Source organism: Talpa europaea, assembly GCF_964194135.1.
Source record: "Talpa europaea genome assembly, chromosome: 1".
Classification (NCBI taxonomy): domain Eukaryota; kingdom Metazoa; phylum Chordata; class Mammalia; order Eulipotyphla; family Talpidae; genus Talpa; species Talpa europaea.
In genome coordinates, this window is record NC_140073.1 from 83,451,124 (window position 1) to 83,466,414 (window position 15,291).

Genomic DNA, 15,291 nt, shown 5'->3' on the forward strand with positions numbered 1-15,291 from the left:
ACTCGTGCTGCAGTGGCTGGCAATAGCTTGATAGCACTGTGTCTTTAACCCTTACACCACCAGAGAGCCTTGAATCTCAGTTTTCCACAACATTATATTCCCAGCTCCCAGTAAATGTGTATGTTATACACATGTAAAGTATTTATTGAGTCAGTTTACATCTTGAGAAACAAGAGAAAAGGTTTTGGAACCAGATGCAGCTGGCTACTCTGCCACTTACTACCTCTGTAATAGTTCCATCCTCCCTCTGGCTTCCCTGCATCCCCCACTCCCTTTCTTCTTTCTCTCCTTCCTTCCTTTCCCTATCCCTTCCATACAGAAATGTTTGCTTAGCAGACAAACAACAATATGTGAAGCCCTGTACTAAACAAGTTAAAAATCTTATAGCCTCTGCGGTGTCCATGACCAAAGGAAGATAAGATAGCTCTCATCTTAAAGGGTGGTTGAGAATATCAAATGTGATGAGGAATAATGAATTTAAGGTGTCTTGCACTAGTTTCAGTTTCTTTAAATGATAAATGGTAGTTTTAATAGCATTATAATAATGTATTTTTGCATTAATTCATTATTCATACTGCAGATATTGAACACTCACTGTGGGCCAGGCAGTGTTCTATGGATGGCAAATACAGAGATGACTAAGACAGAGGTCTTGCCCTCTGGGATTGCACATCATCACAGTGGATTTTGCATCATGTGAGCATGAAATCACCTCTAATATTCTTTGTCTGATCAAATTAGATAGCCCCCAAAATGGTATATATTTCAAGTATCATGAAAATTCCTTAAACTAGGTTAGTCTAAGTAACTCACAGAGGTTGTAAGACTACCAAGTACTACCCTGAGTTCTACCACTTGTCTGACCTTAGTGTGACAGTGTAGAAATCACCTGAGAGGAAGGAAATGAGGTTTGCTTTTCTCTAAGTTTCCAGCTCTTTAAAGAAGCTATATTTTACAAAGTTGCTTTCAGTTGACCAAGTAACTGTATATCACATATAAAATAGATATGACAGTTGTTCCCCAAGGCTTCTAGGAATGGAAGATGCAGCAGAAAGTAGAACTAGATTTCTGCAAGGAATCAGCCAGTATTCTGGAGATAGGAAGATGCATAAAACTGAGAAATAAAGTTAAGCTTTACATTGACCAGAATTAGAGTGAACGAGATAGAATATCAGAAACTGTTCTGGGCAATGCCTAAAAGGACGTTGAAATCTTCCTTTCTGGTCGTCACTCACATAATGCATGGATGGATCTTTCTAGCTTGAATATAGAGCATGGAGATGACCTCTCAGTACCTTAAGATTCTTAAGGTCCCTGGAGTGAAAGAAAAGAGAGAGCATTGGTTGGAGAAAGAAGCAAGAAATGGCTGTCTCAAATCTCCAGATGGCACTCATGGCAATAGCTTCGAGAAAATGCTGCTGAATGTAGATAATTCCTGCTGGCTACAGTGAGAGTTACATAGTGTGAACCCAACTGACTTTTGAGATTTACAGTGTAGTCAAAATAGACTGGTGTTCTGTATATTATATAAATTGGAGAAAAATGCTAGGGAATTTTGTTGATTATAAAGAAACATTTTTGTTGGGTTTAAAATCCAAAAATAATATTGGGGCAAATTGGTCTCTGACATTCCTCTGATTATCTTCCAAAGAAAATTGGGATCTTGGGATGCAAATTTATGTGAGACTGCAAGGACAGCATTTCTGGATGAAATGCTTTGTCTAAACATAAATAGTCCAGAAGGTTGAGCCAAAGGGAAGCAGCTATTTGCTTTGCCTGTTTCCTAGCTACAGCACTGAAGTAAGCTCCCACATCGGCAATTGGAAATGAGTTCTGACTGGGGCAATTATATAAATGTCACTGTAAGCTGTTATCTTATCAGATTTTTTTTCATTCGGAGTCCCAGCATCATCTTTCAGGACTACTGGATTACTTAAGATAAAGAGAAGGTTTAGATATATTGCCACAATAAAAACAAAGATGTCTCAGACACTGGCTTCTTAGTCTTAGCCACAGACGGAGACTGCTTGAAAGAATCTGAAAATAAAAGCAGATCCAGATCACTCATTGCTCAGGCACTAATGATAGTCATACTTTCCAAAGCCTTTGGATACTGGCTGATTTATCCATTATACAGTTTGCATTTTACTTGAGACAATTCTTTAAATGCAAGGTCACCACAGTGCATGCCACAATGCCTTAGAACATACATTAGGAGAAGCACCTAGAATCGTACCAATATATCTGGATTCTCTGCACCCAATCAGTGCTCTAAATAATAATGCACATATCTACAATCACTATCTCAGTGAATGAGCACAGACCTGTCATTTTGTCTGATTGAGAAATGGACTCAAATTGTACTGTGGCCTCTGAAACACCCGTAGAAGAACAAGCAGATAAGTAAGGTAATTGCAATTTTGCTGATATGTGAAGACAAGTGGTCTTAGTAAAGTTAAAATGGCATGTGCCCTGTGAACTATATTTTCCATAAGAGAATGAAGGAAAAGTTAGCACATGGTCATTCCTAGAAAATTTTGATTCTGAAATTTATGTATAATTATGTTGTATTTTTTTCCTTAAAATATTTATTTTAACATTTATCATTTTTTACATGTTCAGACAATATTTGCTTCCACTCATTCAGATTTAGTCTCCATAGAGTTTCCTTCCCCAAGGCACCCATGCACCATCACCTCAGTCCTCTGTGCTCCTCCCTCCCTCCCTCTCACCCCCTCCCTCCTCCTCCCCTGCAGGATGTCTCTGGTTTATAATTGTCTGTTTTTGCTTTGTTGTATTTGGTGCTGTTATTATTATTTTTTTACACTGATGTCTTATTTGGTTCCCCTATATTCCTGCTATAAGTGAAACCATCTGATATTTTTCTTTATCTTTCTGGCTTATTTCACTGAGCATTATTCCTTCTAGCTCCATCCACGTTGCTGCAAATGGCATGAGTTTATCTTTTTTTGATTACTAAGTAATATTCCATTGTGTCTATATACCACATTTTCTTGATCCAGTCATCTGTGTTTGGGCATTTGGGTTGTTTCCAGGTTTTACTTATTGTAAATAGTGCCACAATAAACATAGGGGTACAGGTGCTCTTTTGTATCACTGTTTTTGTGTCCTTTGGGGAGATCCCTAGGAGTGGAATTGCCGGATCGTATGGTAGGTCCATTTTTAGTAGACTGAGGAACCTCCAGACAGCTTTCCACAATGGTTGGACCAGTTTGCACTCCCACCAGCAATGTAGGAGAGTTCCTTTTTCACCGCATCCTCACCAACATTTGTTGTTGCTTGTCTTTTTGATATGTGCTGTTCTTACTGTGTAAGGTGGTATCTGAGCGTGGTTTTGATTTGCATTTCCCTGATTATAGATTATAAGGGCCATTGAACATTTTTTCATATGCCTGTTGGCCATTTGCATTTCCTCTTTGGAGAAAAGTCTTTTGAGTTCTTCTGTCCATTTCTTGACTGGATTGTTTATTTGGTTTTTGTTGAGCCGTGTGAATTCTTTGTACATCCTTGTGATCAGTCCCTTATAGTTGGATGGAGTGCAAAGATTTTTTCCCAATCAGTGGGGTATCTCTCTGTTTTGGATAATGTCTCCTTTGCTGTGCAGAAGCTTTTCAGTTTGATGTAACCCCAGTGTTTATCTTTGCCTTCACTATCACTGCTTTGGGTGATGAGTCTTTTTAAAGATGTTTTTGAGATGTGTGTCTTATAGTGTTTTACTATCATGTTGTATTTTTGCTCCTGATTGTTCATTTCCTCATCTATCGGATGAACATACTTCACTCTTCAGTGATACATGACTTAATCCTGTGGCAGAATCCTAGCCCTATGACTTTTATTTTTGGCAAATGTAATGTAAAGAAATGTGCCAAACAGCCCTGTTCTAAGAGCATTGAATGGTTGTGTGATGTGGCCTTAGTTCTTTGACCTCTGCCACCAGACTGCTCTTTCAACCTGAGTCCTAGAGTTCAAAGTCAGTGAAAGAAAATGAAATAAACATGCAGTGGATGTATATTTGTGGAATTAAATATTGTTGTAAATCCAGAGTTTTAGGAGCCATATGCTACCACCACCATATGACTTGGCAGAATTAATGAATAAAAATAAATGTATACTGTACCAATGTAAATCTTTAATAAATCAGGTACTTTTACTGGGCTGATTTACTCACCCACATGGTCTTTCAAGAATCCATAATCAGCTGTCATTCCTCTTTCCCCCACATCTCTATCAATTTTTAGGCTGGGTTGAGCCTATATCAATCCAGGCTCTGTATCAATTTTTGGGCTGTTGGTTTGACATTAGGCAGACAACCCCAAAAGCAGTTCAAGTAAGTTTAAAAGATAAAAAAAGTAAGGATTCAAAATTAGGATGAAAATCCTAAAACCGAGATTCCACGGGCAACTCAATGAAGATGTGATATTTGGTTTAGGCAGGTCACAGTGAGTCTCTGAACCACACAGGAAAATGGTTTCTGCTCACTGCAGTTCACTTTCTAAGGTGAGTGATTATTCCTCTTAGTCAGCTGTCTTCAATCTTCTCTGAGCACGGTACAGTTGTTACGACTCTCATGTCTTACCTCCTCTTGAATGGAATAAGGCATCCACTGAACACCTGATATGTGCCAGATACTGGTCTCTTTCATAGACAGCGTCTTATTGAGCATTCTCAATTATCCTGAGAGGTAGCTAATGTTCCCTCATTTACTAAGTGGGGAAATTGATTATCAAAGAACTAAATGATTTTTCTACATGGATAGCGAATGGCAGAGCTAGTTTCAATCAGTTTTTTGCCATATCAGTCTAATTCCCATCATATCATAAAGGCCTCTTTACTAACCTCAGAATATTCTATGAATAACTCAGAGCTAAACTAAATGCTATTCCTTGAAGAAATCACCTGCCATTCATTGAGCCCAATTTTCTCTCCCTTTTCTAAAATTCTGTGTTGCAAATTTCAACAATATGGAATTCAAGCAAACATTCTATGGCTACTTTTATAAATTTCATATGTGCCTGTTCTGCTTAAATCAATTTTATATTCATTAGGGAAAAACACGAGTGTCTCACTCACTATGTTAAAAATACTTTCTGAATGAATGGAGGCCCATTTCCTTTTTCAGAGAAATGTCTGTGAGGAGCGAGATAGACAGGACATGATGACTCATCACCATTTATGAATGTTTACACCCAGTTAGGGGGAAACAAAGAAATAGGTGGAAAAAACAGATAACCAGTTATTTGGAAGTACAGGCAGTACTATAAGATTATATTATACTCCTAACTCTGTTTAAGATGCTTTTCATGTACCATGTTGCCCATATGGTTGGGCTGTATAACATGGGTTCTTTTTATTATTTTTTAAAACAGGAAAGCTTTCTGACTTTCCTCACTCCCAACTTGCACAACAACGAAATGTATTAAAAAGAAAAGTCAGATTTGTGGTGTATCACTTGTGAAAAATCATTCAAAGAATAATTTCTCAACTCATTCAGTCTCATTAGTGTTCTCCGTTGAGGGATGGAAAAATGGATCTTTCTAGCAAAAATCAAATTTGTGCATGACAGCCAGTTGAGCTCAGAGGTCAAAGGATGTATTTGGACTGCTTCAGTGCATTCCCATCCGTTCAATCTTTAGTCGTGCTTGCACAGCAGGTAGAATTTGAAAGAGAATCTGCCCTTGTCTAGAAGAAATTTTTCCTTAAAAAATGGCTGCATGTAATGAGAGCTATACCTTAGAGCAGCCACAGTCAATGCCATGCACCAACGCGAAAGGACACCTACATTAATATTTAGTTTTGGCAAAATATTTCTGAAGTAATTTTCATGTCAGGGATAGATTTAGTATGGTAGAACTGTATTTATTACTTGGGGATGAAGTAAGAAAGTAGAAAGAACAAGATAGAAATTTTCAAGAGAAAGTGTCGGAAAAGATTGAATATTTCCAAAAATGCATGAAAGGGAACAAAGACAGATAAGCCCTAAGCTAATGTCACCAAACGCCAAGATCCCTGTCAAGCTTTAAGGTCCGGGTGACTTTACTAGTGCAATTTCAATTTTCGCTCCCATGCTCTGGTTCTTACGGGGGCTTACTACAAAGTAAAGGACAGGGGTCACAAATAGGAATAAGCTTTTGAAATCAAACTCAAAAGAGGAAACCTGTGGTTGTACTTTCTTCTGACTGCAGTTTAAAAAACTCCGTCTCTGCATAGAGGATGCACTCATCTTTAGGCAGAAGTTGTTGGTATTCAGAAAAGAAGGTGAGAGTATCAGTGATGGCACGTTTTCCAAGTCCTGGATTTCGAAATCAGAATAACACTTTCAGTTGGGCCTGTGAAGTCCTGGTTTCTCATCAGCAGAGAGGACGCATCATCTGGAAACACACACGGACTGATTTTGTAAATGTTGATAATGTTCAAATTCAACAAAGTGAAAGAGACAAAATTCCTTCTCAGATTGTGATCTTCCATTTCTTTGTGGACCATGCCTTCTTCCTCTCTTTGCATCTGGTGGACTCCTGCCTCAAAGATTTTCAGTGACTTGTTTGAAACTTTTCTTTACCTGGCCAGTCAGTCATCATGATGTAATCTGAATTTATATGCTTTCTAGTTCCCTCTTGCACCGGCCCAGGACCTCGCTTTTCTGATGGAGAATGCAGCATCTACCCAGATGCAGTCACTCCTAACACCTCCCCGCCTTCTCTGAGATAGCACTAGAAGCTTTAGAGTCTTAGCACTGGTGAGTAGGTTAAAAGAAAGTAGGGTGGCACATGAAGTGTTTGTATTCAATGTCTGCTGCCAACGACGGGAGCTTTACGTATTGGTGGACTAGAAAAACCAAAACGGTATTTTCTATGAAGCTCACATTTAGGGGAACTTAAATGGAATTATACGTGCATGCTGAAATGTTATTTTTTAAGAGAAAAACAGATACATTTATTTTTGTTTGTGCTATAAACTTTTTTCTCCCATTAAAATCATGAACATTTAATTTGGGAAAGCAATGTAACTTTGATTAGAGCCTCTTGATATTTGCTAATATTTCTGTATTAAACAGTGATAAATACAGCAACAAACATGATAATAAAGATTATTTAATAAGTATAATAAGGATGCTACCTTCTTAAAAATAGTCTTGATTTTCAATGTTATAGGCCTAAAAGGAGGCCAAAGGGTGCAGTTTATGGAGGAGGTAATGAACCAGGAGATGGACTGAGAGAGTCCAATTCCAGCTTTGCCACCTACTGATGTGCATGATGTGCATCATTGGAACAGTAACTTTATGTTTCAACTCTCAATTTTCCCATCTGTGAAATACAGGTGATTATACTAATTTGTGTTTCATGACTGTATGATATTTTTATAGTACAAAGTGTTTTTCACAGTATTGATTGCACAGCAAGCACACAATAGTTATTATTTCTTAAAAATAGTCCCTGAAACTGCCACTATTGTCTAGTTAATTCAGAATCATGAATTATGAAGGAGAGAAAGCAGAATTCTATTACATTTCACATTGTCTTTATAATGGGTATTTATCTGGAGTGTCTTGTTTTATACATTCCCATTTCTACTATTTCCTTCTTCACTGTTCTGTTTATTGAAATCCTATTCATGCTTTAAGAACTCTCTCCAAATCTTATCTTGCCCGGGATGCACTCAGATGAAAGAGCTTTTATCCACATGTGAACATCTGTTGTCTCCACTTTTATCCTCTATCATCTGTTGTATAGTATTTACCTGCTATATACTATTCTTAGTAGTCTTTCAGCTTTCTCCTTTTTTCAAACAATATATACTGTGCCTCTGGAATTTAGAAGTTATAGTCTAATGCTATACATGTATATATGTATAACCTGTGCATTCATAGTTATATTTATACATAAATACATGCATCTGTGCATATTGTAAATATACACATTTATACAAATATATTTTGGCACATAGGATTTAAAACGTATATGTTCATTTCAAAAGTATATCAAAACCATGTGTAATATTGTCCTAAGAGCAAACACGGAGCTAGTGTTGAAGAAAAACTATACCTTAATCTTTTAAATGTGTCAATTACCTTTGTAAATATTAGTAGTATTTTCTTTTAGCATAATACAAATGTCAGCAGCAAAGAGGAAATCTTTGTTTTTTTGAAGTGCCAGTTATGTAACAGGTTCCACAGTGTTCGGCAGTGACACCGTTGGATAGGTGATGCACAGTTTTGACTAAATATTGTACGCTCACCACCAAATTTGAAACCACAAACTTTGAAAATATAACTACTAACATTCACTAACAACTTTCAAAGTAAGTGCCTCTGAAAGAATCACACACACATACACAAAAAGGGGCTGCAAATAAATAGTGAAAGGCTCTTTATTGAAAGAAGTAGGCAGCGACTTCGGGTGACATAAACAGGACTTCCTGGAAAACAGAAGACAGCTCATAAAAGGTTTAGAAAAACTGAAAATTGACTCTTTGAAGTATAGACAAGAAAGTGTAAGTGAGAAGCAGAAACTACAGCTATGCAGCAGATGGAAGAATTTTGATAGGACTCTGCTGTGATGGTAACTATCACCACAAAGGCTGTGAACATAATTGCCACTGCACTCGGGTACATCCATGCTGGCCAGGCCAGTGTAAATCAAGTTTCCAAAGTCATTGGTAGAAACAACAGTTAGTGCAACCAGATTTGTATGCCTCTGTTCAAGTTCCCAGGATTAATGGAACTCCTGGGAGTTTCCCTTCTGTGACTTCCCTACAAGCATATGATGAAGAATTCATCTCAAATTAAGATAGGAATGGAAGGTAAAGTGCATGAGAAGAGTAATCTACAATCCATCACTTGCACCTCACCACTGTTTCTATTCCGTGAAATCATTGGTGGTTCACGGGTGGGCACGTTCTCTATATAATCAAAACACTAACAACCGAGGAACACCCATTTATGAAGGTTGCGTAATGGGAAACTCAGTTCCTAAGACTCCCAAATAGATCAACTAGGTCAGATAACCACCTTTATCTGCTGTTTGTTGGCTTTTTCTGAGAGATGCACAATTTGTGTGTGTATGCATGCATATGTGTGTATATATGTTATCATGGCTCCCAATACACCAGCCACTGCTTGCATGCGCTTGCACACGCTCCTCCCTCCCTCACCAGTTACAGAAACACAGTCAATAGAAGATAAGTTGAGGTTAAAGGCTGTGGAAATCGGGCCTGCCCTGGTGGTGCAGTGGTTGAGCACTGGGCTGCGAAGCTGCCTGCAGCCTCTGCAGCACCGGTTCGATCCCCGGCTCCCAGCGAGGGTCCCACTTGGCACGCAGACCTCTCCTGCCGCCCACTGCTCCCCTCAGTGGGAGGAGGAGGAGGTCTATTGTGTGCATAAGACGTGAGAGAGAGAGTGTGTGTGTGTGTGTGTGTGGAGAGTGTGTGTACACATACATGTCCCCTGGGGAATATAGCAAAAACAATAGTTAGACCAATAACAGTAAATTCCCCTGGAGATAATTCTATCTTATTTTTGAAATAAATTTTTAAACTGGCCCAGGTACAAGAAAATAATACTTAATGCAAGAGATTTCGAAGAAGGAAGGTACATGGCATATATATAGTATCATGATTTTTCTCAACATAAATCTAAGTACTCACAGGTGCATATGATCAGGTACCATCACCTAATTATTTCCATATTGAGAAAATCTGCCCCAAACTCTGCATTTTTGTAAGCACCCTGTGCAGAGAAACCCATTTTTTTTTTCCTGTTTGGCAAAGGAAGCTTTATAGAATTATTTGCAATATTGTGTGCTAATCCTTTCACAAGTCACTTTGGTGTGGCAAATATTTGTTCTAGCCATCTTTACTACAGTTACAGAATACATCAATCTGTTGTTTTAACTTTTGAAAATAACCCTATGTCTTCTTGAATGGAACTAAGGAGTCATTGATGAAACCTTTTAAGCTTCCAACTTCTTTGCAGTAAGGCACCTGGAAGAGAAACCAGCACTTTACCTCAGGGGAACGGATTAAAGGGGGCGCAGTTAATCTCACTTACTTTCTTTGGCTCATCACTTTACATTTCTGGTCCCTCATATCCATAAATGGTGGTCAAAAAGAACAAACACATTTATTAAAGCAGTTAGAACAACTGTTTTGATATTTGCCAAGTTCCTTCTCAATAACATGTTTGGCAGCTACCAAATGACATGGCCAGCCCAGAGTTGATTTTGACGAAGCCTCTGGGATGTGTTAAAAAGTAATCCAGAGCAAATCACGTACTGGAAAACATAACTCAATCAAGGAAAAATATGTGAGTAAGGGTGAAATGGGTAAGGAAAGCTTTGCCAGAGTTCAGGGTAAATATTTGTATCAGTGTGACAAGAAAGCTTTGTGACGCTGATGTCAACCAGCTGGAATTTTCATTGTTTATAAACTTTTGTTGTTAGAGTTGGATTCTGGCAAAAAGGTACCAAAGAAAGAGCAGTTTCCCAGCTTGAAAGTATGAGTTGTGATAAGGTAGCTTGACCAGATATGAATGCAAGATGCAAACTTTCAGTCACTTTTCTCTTCCAGAATTCTCTTGCCAACAAATAACTTTCTTGTTTTAATCCCACTTTGACACAGTTCACCAGGGTTACCAGAAAGATAAGGTTTTGTTTGGTTTTGCTCTGTGTTACAAGGTTTTATGGCTTTGTTGTTCTCAGTAGTATGATCAGAAAACAAGTAAGAATCTATTTAAATAGATTTTTTGTTCATTTTTTTTCTACAGAACAATATTGTCACATGAATTGGACATCTTAGTGCTTGAAATGAAATGATGGGATTGAACCTAATTTTTGCATAGTGTTCATTAACTTCATGATGGTAAGCTATTTAGTTTTTTACCCTCATTTTACATCATTTCATATTTTTAAACTGAATTGTTTAGCAATTGAAAGGATTTGGTCACTTCATTTAACTCACCAACTATCTCTGTTAAAAGGAAATTTGTATTTTCTGACTAAGCTATATTTTTTTATACTTTTCAGAAGCTTGGAGGCAGTGAAAAGTCATAAATCAAATACTTTCACAAAAACATTGGCTCGTATAAAAATTTCCAGTAGTCCAGAACAAATAACTTTCACACCAAGAAAGAGATACTGTTGGAGACTGACTCCTAACACTAGTCCCCCCTCTCTAAAAATTATGTTGGTGGTGCCCCTATTGGCAAATGATGACACTTTGATTTTCCATTCTCAGATTTGGATTTCAGCTAGAAACTTTCTCTGCAGCACAGATACTCTGACAAGTATCCCTTGCTCCTCCCTTGGGGTAGCCTGGAAGCTCTAATCTGCACCACTCAATGAGGGGTGTGTAGAGACAGTCACTGAACAGGAAAAAAGAAGACTCCAAATTCTTATCAAGTTATCCCCTCTTTTAAAATCACATCTTTTAAAAACAGTCCAATCTGATTGGCCTACCACATTGCACAATAAAACTTAACATTGGCTCCTGTTTGAGAAGGCAGGAGGAACCGGGTCACCTCATGAAATCCTGTCCCTGTGCTGTGAGCACCATGAGTGCAGACTGACCTCCCCCAGCCAAGTCACAGAGAAACATCATTGGCTGCACACACACTAATACATCATTGAGCTCCCGCTAATCTTTTAATCTATTTAATTCAGAAGCCTTAAATTAGATGTAGAAGAAACTCCTGCTATTACCCACAACAGTGGAGCAACACATTAGCTGTGGACCATGGAGTCACATCTCTTTCCCTTCATGTGAGAAAGAGCAATCAAGTGCTGTGATTGATTGGAATATCGTAGGTTTTCTAATTGCACAGGAGCTGAGTCTAATTTGCCTTATTTTATGAATATCACATAAAAATTAGGTGGGGATAAAAGTGCATCTTGTAGGTGATACTACCTTATAATATATTCCAACATTAGGATGAATGGTGATATTAAAGTTTTAAATAGAGTGAAAAGGAAAAAAATTCCCTTCTTTCAAGTCATCTGCTGATCATGGGCAATAACTTACCTTTTTCTTAATATATATTTCTCTACACATACATGTTTGTTTGCATGATAAAATATAAGATCTATATCATCATCATCCTCTATCTTCTGTCCTCTGAGCAACATAGACAGATCCAATGAATTGCTCAGTACCTCACCTAAAAAAATCACCCTATCCAAGTCTTCTTCTGTGCCTAACTAAAATAGCAATCCTAGATATTATCGCCCATTTTATTTTAGCAATCGCACTAAGCCCTTTTAAAGGAAAACGTTGTGTGTTTGTGCACTTTTTATCTGATTCTTCTGCATAATTAAATGGAATCTCTATCAGTCTGATGGGATTTCCTGTCTTACTCACTTCTGAATTTGCTGTGTCCTGAAGGGCACATGCTAAAAAAGAGCTTAGTAAATTCATTACACATGAATTCAATGGCTGAATAAATGAAAGAACTTTTTCGTACAATAGTTCCAAAAATGTTGAAAAATTCATGCTTTATACTCACATTAATTTAAAAACCAGGCTTCTGAACACAACAAAACATTACTTCTAAAATCATTCAGAAATCTTTTGCAGAGCCTCCCTGGTGGCTCAAGGGGTTAAGACTCAACTTTTGACTCAATCCGCAGCCACTGCAGCACAAGTTCAATCCCTGGCCAGCAAGCTACCCACGTGAGTCACCCACTGCTCCCCTCAGCAATGTGTTTCACAATCTGCCTGTTCTGCTCCCCACTGTCTGTGGTGCATTCTCTCACCCCCCACACACCTCTGGCCTGTACCCCAGTTCTTGCATGCATAAATAAATCAGTTTTTAAAAAAAAAAGTCTTTTGCAAATGAGAAAGCAGAAACTAAAGCATGAACACATTAGCAAATCTGAGTATGAGCAAAATTAAGGAAAAGAGCCTGAAATATTCATTCTTTGCATCATTTGGAACATGCATCGTGCCGACATAAAGTTAATAGTAAATAAAAGTGAGTACTCTGTCCTGCTTTCCAGTTTTATACATAGATTCAGTTAAATGTATATTCTTTAAATATGTGTCTATCATCTATCTGTCCCTACTCCTTACCCATATCTAATTTAGAATCTTCTTAGATAGACACATAATAATATTAACTCCTGGACATATTTCTTAAATTCAGAGCATAAGCAATAAGAATAGCACAAGTCCTGCAGAGGAAATTAATTAAAACCAGTGAAAGCAGTAACAATGAAAAGAATCTGAGGCATCCAGAGGGGTAGAGGGAAGGAGAAGGTTGAGAACAGGTGGGTGAGGTGGGGAGGAGGGGAGAACACAGGTGACTATGGTGGAGGACTGTGGGTGCTTTGGTGGTAGGAGAACTGGGTGACTACACCTGAGAGGGGAACTCCTATACTGTCCAAATACTCACAAGGATACAAAACTATGGTACTTCATTCAAAATAAAAAGGGAGGGGGGAGAAAAATCCAGATACAAAGGACACTGTGTAATTCCAATTTTATCTTAAGACAAATTGAATCTATAGGCACAGAAAGTCCATTAGTGGTTCCTTAGGGCTAGGTTTATGTTCTTTGGAATATTCTATGTCCTGATATGGCAATTACATCATCATATAAATTTTCCAAAATTCATCAGAATGTACACATAAAATGATTCCTTCAGCAACATGTATATTAATTATATCTCAATAAAGTTGATTTAAAACAAAACAAAAGATTATGGGATTTAGGAAGACTTCTGCTTGGCTCTTAAGTATCTTATAAAGCTGCAAAGACTCAACCAAAAAAAATGTCATGGCATTTTTGAAACTTGAACTTAGATTTTGTACCAATAACCTGCCAGTTACCTAAGAGCAGGCAGGCACAAGAATCTGACACTTGACTGTCACACTGATCTATTTAGGTAGATGCAAGAGGGTGCTGATGACAAGACTTCCACCCAGGAGGCAGGGGATTCTCGTGAGGGAAGAGAGTGTGAACTGAACACCACAGAACTTGGTGAACCTAAACATTTTTTCTATATAAATCCCACTGGGCACATACAGAAAATATTGGACAAAGACGTAATAACATGTCCTCTGTGATACAGACAGGGATAGGAAAGAGCAGCCACTGCAGAAGAGGCACAAACAGTACTAGGCCCTTGCCCTCTACCTCCCTTATGGACAAGAGCTTTCATCTGTATGTGGACAGACATCAGATACAGTCATCCTAAGGACACGGTAAAAACCAATTGCAGCTGGAAGGGGAAAGAGGAGTCTAGCAGGAAAGGTGTATATGTGGACCCAAGGGAGTTTCTTGGAGAGGAGTAGGAGTATCGAGCAGTCCACAACCTGGGACCCAGTGCATGCTCTTTTTAAGTCTGCAGTTACCTCACTAGATATATATATATCTATACATGGCTTCCCCGGAGACCCAAAAGAAGATAGCCTCAGCAGTGTATTTCAGTCAGTCTGCCTGTTCTGCTCCCCACTCTGTCTCTGGTGAATTCTTTCACCCCCTCCCCATGCCTCTGGCCTATACCCCAGTTCTTGTATAAATAAATAGATCTTTAAAAAATATATATATATAAACACAATTATAAAAAAGTGTCACTTTTAAAGATTAAATACTATTCTCAGACACCAGTTGTATTCATTCGATGGACAAACTTCTCCAATCCTTGGTTTCCTCTCTGTAAAATATAGGCTTTAATTACCATTTCTAGTTTTTTGGAGTCTATGTCTTTCTTTGTAACTCTATTGTAAAACTGAAAACTATCTCTGGGACGTATTTAGGCCTTCTAAATATTTAGGACCAATTTTGATAAGTTCAGCAAGGATCACATGGAGTTATATGTTTTAGTTTTTCCACTTAGGGACACATAACAATGACAAATGAATATTAAAAATCATTTTACCATTGTTTGAGTAAATTCTCAATATGAAGAACTGCTCCCTCAGCATATATTAGCACTCTGCTTCAGCCTGAATGCACAGAAGACACTACAGTAATCCCCTGTGCTGGCAACACCTTTGGACACACTAGAGTCAATCAAGCTAAGCTAAGCAAATCAAATGTTGATTGATGCTGCTGTTGCTACTGATGCTGTCAGTGTGTGGTTAACAAAATAACCCTAAAATACTAAATAAAATAACACTAAAATACTGGCAACAACAGGATATAAGTTGGGACCAACAATAGGAAAATTGGGCATGGGACGTATGGGATTCCTCTTTGCTATACTTGTAGTTTTTTCTATCAGCCTAAAACTATTTTAAACTAAAAATGATTATTTAAAAAAAAAGTCATTAAGAAAATGAA